The following is a 9,669-nucleotide window of genomic DNA, read 5'->3' on the forward strand; positions in this document are numbered from 1 at the left end:
AAATTCGTATTAGTTTGTTACTTTATGACGTCACAAATTCGTAACAATATTTGCTTTTTTTGTAGTGATACTTATGGAAGAAACGATTCAGACGAAAATTTGGAATGTTATATATATATATATATATATATATATATATATAAATCATTGAAATTTTTGCAGCCGAGCTTGGAAACTTTCTATACAAACTACCAAGTACACATTCATGTAGTTTAGAGTTAACAATATACATTTTGATTAGCGCATAGAATCTTGTGGTGACTATGGCTTCTGGAAACTGTTGTAAGTCAGATAACAATATATTTTGAGGAAGTGGTGCAAGAAATCACCCTAATTATTACCAAGCATCAAGAAATTCGTTTAGTTGAGCTTATCCTTGGTTCTACCTCTACGAGTGACTAGAGTGTACCGTGGTAAAAGTTGGCAAATAGGGTTCTCCTCAAAATATGACTCAAAAAATTTCTGAATTTTCCTTATAGAGATCGTCCCTCAAAAGCTCACAGGATATCAATTGTTAATAGAAAAGATTTTGGGCAATTGACTGGCTCTTCTTCCTCCACAGACAAACAAAAAAACTTTCCCATAGTTTTAACAAGCCTTGCAAACGAACTACTCTTTGTAGTCGGTTAATAAAACTAAACCTTTGGTTGTCTTATTGAAACAAGAGTTCAAGAGGCAACTTTCTCTCATTGCTTGAGATGAATATGGTTTTGTTGGTATGTGGATAGAAATGTAACTACTATGTTCAAGAGCGCTCACATGTTTTCTGTTTTTCATTTTTTTAGTGATTTGGATTTCCGATAGTTAAGATTTTGAACAAAATTTTATTTAAATAGGCATACTTGCATTAAATTTTTAGGCCGAAATATATATATATTAACCTGTTAATCAACCTTGTTAAATTGTTAACAGAGAATTGAGTTGGCACTGCAAATCCAAGTTTGCACCACAAATCAAACTAAGTATGTCAAAGAGAAGGTCTTCACAGACAAGAGAGCTTCAACATTTCTAATAACGGTCGTGAGGTCGAGAATCCGGGTTACGTTCCAACAACTATGTTCCTTGACTGTTTCTCTGTTTCCTTCAAACACATGGTTCTTAGTAAACGAGGATTGTTTTTTTGGCCTAGAGGAGTGAACAAGATGAGATATTTTCGAGATAGATATTTTGTCTTTTGGCCATGTGGTGTTAGAAAGACAAATCGCATGTCCCCATTCTTTTGAACGGAGGAAAGGCCTGAATGCTTTTGCTCCAACGATGAATAAGCATTCATCAGCTATCATAATTCAAATAACAAAGGGTTTGAGTATGAATTTACATAAAAATTGTACAACCTAATCGATACCATTCAAGTGTGCATAGGTAAAAATTGGTTGTTTTTTCTCTTTCATAATTTGGCTAACATTGTAGCGCCATTTTGTGTTTGTGTCTATTAATGGTTTGTTTGATGCACGTTTAGTCAATGTAGATATTTGGTACTAGGTGACTGCCCGCGCCAAGCGCGGGCTTTATACATTTAAGAAGTTGTATAATATAATTTATATCTGAGATTATGCATAATTTATGTACTTATATATACACATTGGGCTTTATACAATTCATAATATATATTTGAAAATTTCTCGATATATATTAAACCTTAATAGAAGTTTAACATAAATATAGACTCTTGATGGTGATGTTTTATTTATGACTGTATTGAATTTTTATAGGCTTTCTATTATTGATTTTCATAATTATTATATTATAACAAAACATGACATATATATTCAACTAAGTTAACGGTGGAAAACATAACCATTATTTTTCAAAACATTGCAAAAACTACTATTGGTTGTCGTAGCAGTGGTTTTCACTTTAAAGTAGTAACCATTTGTTACTCATAATCTAACTTCATTTATTTCTATTCATTGTTGAGAATAACTGCATCTATTTTTGAAAAAAATGTCTCCTTGCACGATGATTTCTGATTTAGGTATAGCATCTGATCGATGTTCTATCTGTGTTCAAATTATCAAGAGTGTCTAGGTGTTCACGGTATTCAGCGATCGTTTATATTCGCAGACGAGCATGTAAGTATAACTTCAAAAATAACATAATGTCTGAATCTTAATATATTATCAATACCATCATTATTTTTTAACTGAAAATCTATGGTGATCGAATACGTGCATCGATTCCGAATCGTTTAGTAGACAGTTATGAAGGCATGATGTTTGATAAAGATTGATACTGCATTGGTAACTTCAAAATTACTTCACACACGGGAACTTTGAGGATTACAGTCAATGGTCTCCATATCTGTAGCGATGAGGATACTCATGTTGAGAAGACATCTCCTAAATCAGATGACCAGTTGTATTCATTAATTTGCTATATTTAAAAGAGTCTTTGACGAATCTCTGATGGAAAACATAGATGTTGGTATGTTTTCTTAGTATTTTATTATACTCAATTAGATTAATTAATACTCTATTTAACTATATGAATATATTGCTTTATGCTAGTTGATTTGATCGGAGGTATTATCAAAGTTTGTTAATTGGAACGTCAAGACCAAATTTGGATCGGAAATCAGAGAATCAACTCAAGTGTTCTAAAATTTACAATTAGAGATTTCGAGTAAGAATCCATTGATACAAAGACTAATGCATATATAAATATTTACTATCATATTCTCGATATTAAGGAAAATGAAATATTAATTCTGGTTTTTAGGGGTGTCGACATCAATTGCATAGCATGGGGAAGAGATGCTGAACATTTTGAATCCTTATGGAAAAACACTCCTCGTCGCATCTGTGTATTGAGATTTTGGGAGATGTGTCGATATGGAGGTTATTTCTCATTCTATCGACCAACCATATATCAATTTATATCAATTGTAGCTAATATAATTTTCCATATTGTACAGATGAAATATGTGTTTGTTCTGGTCGAGAATTCTCTGAAATATTGTTCCATCCTCCAATTCCTGAAGTCGAAAATTCTCATTTTATGTAAGCATTGTTCACCGTTATCATTTTGTAAATTTCCTAAACAAAATTGTTGAATATTCGACTCATTATTTATCTTGTTCTTGCAGGCTTGACTACACAGATGATTTTAACAACATTGAAGATGGCTACTTTTTTGATCACTCCCTTATTTTTCCTAGCCATTGAATCTATCAATTTCATTATATGTTTTCCTTTATTTTGTTTGACACTTCTGTTTGACTTTTTTCTCATTATTCTGAATTTTAAAACCCTTTAATTAGATGAAAGAATTATTATACGTAATAAAATTAGAAAATATTAAGATAACACATTAATAGTATGAGTGATATTGAAAACATTATTAATTACTAATCAATTTAGTAGATTAGGGCAATAAGATATCAGCTGCATCCAAATAATTCAACCTGTTCCAAATCCTGAATTGATCTTGTTCCAAATCCTGAAATATTGATTTTAAAGGTATATCAATCAACCTACTTATTTATTATCCTGAAATATTGTTGTTCCTTTAATTCAAATATAAATATTATCAATAAAACTACTTACTTGGATTTTAAAATGGATACTTGATTGATTTCTGGAACAACATCAAAACGGGATAAACCATGTTCTTCATGATCTTGGATAATCACGTTCTCTAAAAACATACATAATTTGATTCGTTTTAGTTTATAAAACATTAATTATAAAACAAAAAAATCGTAGCATCAGAACACATACCCCCATTAATTATGACGCATCAATCCGTTAAAACACAAATAGCAAAAGGTCCTTTAGACTTCACACACTTTTCATTTATCTCAGATGCTAACGCACCATGCGCAATACACTCAAGCATTACATCCCTATGTTTTGACAAACAAATTTATTAAGAACTAATAGAAAATATAGGTAAATTGACTTACTCATCGTCTATGATACAAAACCGAATTGATACCCTCGTCGTACCATCTGGATACGTCATAGTAAAGTACCTAGCATCTTCGACCAATCCTATCAAATCTGAGTTTACAATTAAACTAAATCAAAACGATGAATTAAAACAATTAATTTTCTTTTATATTTTGAAATTAAAACCAAACTCACCAATCAAATAATAATGCTCACTTGGGTACTCATAAATTGATAAGAAAGAGATAAAATTATGGAATGAATTGTTTGTTACGGTAGAACCGGTAAAAGGATAGTATTTTTTGTTAAAGTAATAACATAATCATGTTTCGTAATATTTACGACAGTTCTCCAATTATAAGGATTCAAAAGAAATCCAGATAACATGATCCATTGTTCTTCTATACAATTCCGATCGAAATAGTCCATCATTTGGTTATTTGCCCGAATATGTATTCTAGAACCCTACATCAATATACAAACAAATCAAAATATCGTAATCAGAATAATAATAATACATGTATATATATATATATAAATATCACGAAACATAATTAAAATACCTGTTCGTCGACAACGATCAAATTTAAGCTTCTTTTGCTACACGAACAATCCACCTTCCATTTTTTCAATATTTTTACCACAATTTTCCAATCAGATCTCCGTGAGCTCTATGTTCGAACAAAATCATAATTTGCCATCACTCAATGTTAATTTTTTTTGAAGACCGTGAACAAAGTACACATATATATATATATGCATAAATGAACATAAAAAGTATATTCGCAAAATGTAAATATTTCGAATATTACTCATTAAATATTTGTAAATATCTTCAAAAACACATCACAATCCAAACTAAATGTAAATTTTACATTACGTCATAAATTAAATTCCAAAACTTGCTTAACTAATTTGTCTTAAGATTTAACCCCAAAAGGAAAAGGAATAAAATCAATTGAAATGAAAACTTCTACGGGATAATTATCCTAAACCACTAATTTATGTACATAATAAGGATTTTATTTTGATATTTCTCATAAAATAATATAAATTGTTATTTTTGTAAGTATCAATATCTTCTTGGAAAATGTAATAATAAGTAGAAGTCTATCATACTTTATGAGAATAGTGAATAACTTTTACTTTATGAACATGGTCTGTAACTTATACAAAAATACTAAAGTGAGATTATCTATGATAGAATAAAGTTTTATTTAGAAAGCAAATTACAATATATATATATATATATATATTTATCTATTGTTTTTGTAATTCAGATTTTCTGTGTTATAATATATATCACGATAAAGTATTGTTTGTAGTTTATATTGCATTAAATTATATAATGAGATATCAATTAAAGTCAAAGACTCAAAGTCAATGTGTAAACACTAAATAGTATTTCCCCCAAAAACATTGAAACTTGAGAAAATTGAATATATTACAAACCCAAAGGTCTTCAAAACGTCTCTGCTTTTACCATTCTTTATTAGCAAACCAAACAAACAAAAAAAAATGGAGAACAAAGAACAAAAGAAATACGATGAAAATGGACTTCTCATAATCACACCAGCACCATTGAGAATGCGTTTCGGTGAGGATGAACCTAAGTCACCACCTATGCCATCTGATTGGGAGATCGAACTAAATATGATTTGGGAAGAAATGGAATCGCAAAGCAAACCAACTGAAAAAGTCACACCGACTATCAAAGAAGTAAGTTATACTTTCATTCATATTTGATTAATAATATATTTTTGATTAGAGATCCATGATTTTAGACTGTATAACCATTAGTTTTGTTTGTAATATCTCTCTATAGACTGATAATGAGATATCAATTGATGAATCTCCAAAATCGCGCTGTAAAAAAGGAAACATGAACTGTGGCTAGATCTCGAAATAGGTTTAAAATGCATAAATTGTGGATTCGTTGAGAGAGAGATCAGACATATGGATACAGCATAATGGGTAATCAGTTAAATATTTCATTAAATTATAGAGAATTTTTAGGAAATTACTTGATATAACCGTTATTTGTATATGTTTCGTCTTGTAGTCAGAGAAGAAGGTGAAGAATGGGAAGAGGAAGAGAAAGTTGAGAATATAGTTGATGATGAACTATATTTTCTTTGAAATTTTCTTGCTACTATATTTTATTTTATGGTTAGCACTTAAAAAAACTTTGAATGGCCACATTTATGTAATATTTTTGACTTCTCTCCTTTATGATATTTGATGATATATTATTTGATGATATTATTATATGAGTATTATGATATATATAAAATCAATAAATGCATTAAATAAAAAGTGAATCAGTAAATAAATAGTGAATTATTTTTGTATCTAAATCTAATCCAACCTTAAAATATAACTTATAGATGATAAATTTTTCTTTTTGTTAAGCAAGAATCAAATAAATACTGATCGAGTTTTAAAATAACAATAGAACAGAGAAAAACAATGCCACAAAAACAACAAAGCGACTAAATATTATCAAAGACATCCTTGTATACAACATTTAATGTCTTCGTTTGAGGCTTTTTGTCTTTGTCCGTGATTAAGATTTTTAGTCCTGATTTGGATGTTACCCGCAAAACAGCAACATACAGTTGACCATGTGTAAAGACTGGTTTAGGCAGATACAATCCAACTTTAGCAAGTGTCTGACCCTGACTCTTGTTTATCGTCATCGCAAAAGCAAGGGTAATTGGAAACTGTTTGCGCCTCATTCTGAAAGGAAATTTAGTCTCTGTCGGAGATAAAAATATCCTAGGAATAAAAACTTTCTCTCCTATTTTGTCACCAGTTATTATTATAGCCTCTAGAACATAATTGGCCATCTGAGTAATAAGTAACCTAGTTCCATTACACAAACCATTCCTAGGATCAATATTCCTCAGCAACATAACAGGAGTACCGGCTCTTAAACGCAAACAATGGTTGGGTAAACCAGAAACTTTGACACTGTTTAGAAACTCTTCTGTATATATCATATTACCAGGATCGTTCTTGCTGTTTGAGCGAACACTCTGAGAGGGAAATTCAGATGCATCATCCGTATCAATTTCTCTATCAGAGGGATCAATACTATCACAACTTAGATAGGTTCGTTCCTCACCTGTTATATGCAAAACGATAATCAGCATTACAAATAAAAAATATCTAAAACATTAATAAAGACGAAAATAATAAAACATTTCAAAAATTAACTATTTAAGTATACCTTTTAATTGTGATAACATGTAATCATTTATAAGCCCAACATCATCATTCCTTGGACTTAAAATAGCCCTATCCTGAAAGAACTTAGGATCAGTCTTGGTGTGAAAATCATGTGCATAAACTTCATCAACAATAGCTTTAATCGGATTCTCACAATCATTAATCAATAGTTCACTCGTAATATCGATTTCGCTTTCCCCGCTATCACTCGGATTTATTTTTCCTTCTCCAATATCAAGAATCCACCTTGTAAAAGATGCTAGCTCACACATCTCACGACTGTTGTCTCGAGGGATTAGTCGCATGTTACGTGTAAGACTCAACACTTTACATCCACACCAAAGGGGAGATGAATTTAAAGTAGCCATAAGAATCTCTGTTTTGCCTGCGTTTGGAATAACAGGCAAAATTTGCCTGAAATCTCCACCAAAAACAATAACTTTACCACCAAAAGGCTTGTCACATTTTAATATATCTCTCAAGGTTCTATCCAATGTCTCGTAACAATCCCTACTCATCATTAATGCTTCATCCCATATTATCAGTTTAGATGCATCGATCAGTTCTGCAAGGTTTGATATGATTGAGATTTGATTGCACACGTCGTAAAACGATTAACAACAATTGGAATTCCAAATCTCGAATGGGCCGTTCGACCTCCTTGCAATAACAATATTCAGAACAATATCACCTTTTGAACGTAATGCGGCTCCTAATAAGCTCCACAGATACGTTTTTCCGGTACCACCAGAACCATAAACAAAAAACCTTCCGCCAGAGCCTGAATAAACAGCTTCTAGAATCTCATCATAGATAAGTCGTTGTTCATCAGTTATCGTGGCAAACAACTCATCATGTCTAACTCGCAAATAATCTCGATCATAACTTCTTTCATCACGAATAAGAGGATTACCGCGTATAGTCATATCCAAATCATCTGGATACGGCATACATGAAAAATCTGTAAGAGAACTTCTAGCAGTACGCAGAAGCATCTCTATCTCAGCTAAGCAAAAGTTTTTAACTTGGTCAGTAGACAGCCTAAGATCTGCAAATCAGTAACCCAAACATAAATATGAATATATAGCATATCATGTGAAATAGTTAAACAAATACTTATTTTAGTATTGATTAAAAAAACTGACCTGGTTTTTTTTTGAATTTTTCTTTGAGTATATAACACGTCTTCGGATAAAATATCCCAAGTAGCATCCCAAACTCTCGAAGGCATCGAAACACTTCTTGTAGTCAGCATAATTACAAACAACCTATGCATAGTTATTGCACTAACCCATAAACTTGCATCTTTTATAGCTTCAATGTATTATTTGTCGTCATCGAGTAACCCAAGGACAAAGCAAACTTCTTTGAATGTATCATAATGATGCCCTTTAACTTTATATCTTCGAAACACATTGGACCTATAACTATATTGAGCAAGAGCCTCAAATAATAAGCCTCTCCTACAGACATAGGAACATAGGTGATCCTACCAATAGTTTTCCCTTTCTTCCTTGGTTTCCATTTCCTTAACTTTGTATCAAAAACAAATTTATGTGGAAACTCTACGTAAGTTAAAGACCTACCTTTTTCATACTCTTTATTACATTCCATCCAAGCCATGAATTTGGACATACCAACGGTAACACGTTCAACCACTTCTTCAGCAGGATCATCTTCATTGTATATAATTAATTGCTGATTCGGCAGATGAAACGGGAGTTTTGTCACAGAAACTGTACGACTATGTGTATCGTAACCCTCGATCCTCCATATAGACTCGCCATGTGATATATACCTAAACATAACATACAGTAAATATCAATGATGGTCTTGAAGAATTCATTGATAAGATAAATAATGAAAATTGCAAGAAACATATCTACAGTTGAAATGCTTCTTAACTTCATCATCTTCGTCATCTTTGCCTACTACTGCGCGAACATAATCAGCTCCTTTATGAATATATTTAAAAAGATACTTGACAGAACGCGATTGTATACACCATTCCACATTAATATGAGCTCGATATCAAATAGAAAGTTCTCTGTTATACGGAACCACATAACCATTGTCACAATTGAATCCTTTCCTCATTACAAATCTCTTGTCTTCACGTCTCCTGTATATCGGGTATCCAACATCATCAACTTTAGTAACAGGACTAAATGCCTTTGGAAAAAATTTGGTACATCTACCATCAGCCATACAAACACTATCCCTATCCAAAGCACCACATGGTCCGTGCATCATCACATCACCAATAATTTCATATAGATGAGGATCAGTTTCCTTATCAGGAATCTCAGCACATATAAACTTGTCGATATCATCACCAGTTGGTAGTTTGTCTTCGGGCCTCAAAAAAAGAACGATATGAGCATGAGGAAGTCCTCTCTTCTGGAACTCTATTGTATATATTGCTGTCATAAAACACGTAAAAACATAAAAATAAATTAGTTATCAAAAATGGTATGCAAATATCATCAATATAGAATTACATTTAAATAGAGCGTACCAGCATTTACAACTCCCAAGATATTTTTTT

The sequence above is a fragment of the Eutrema salsugineum genome, unplaced genomic scaffold (assembly GCF_000478725.1).
Source record: "Eutrema salsugineum unplaced genomic scaffold, Eutsalg1_0 scaffold_6, whole genome shotgun sequence".
Lineage (NCBI taxonomy): Eukaryota > Viridiplantae > Streptophyta > Magnoliopsida > Brassicales > Brassicaceae > Eutrema > Eutrema salsugineum.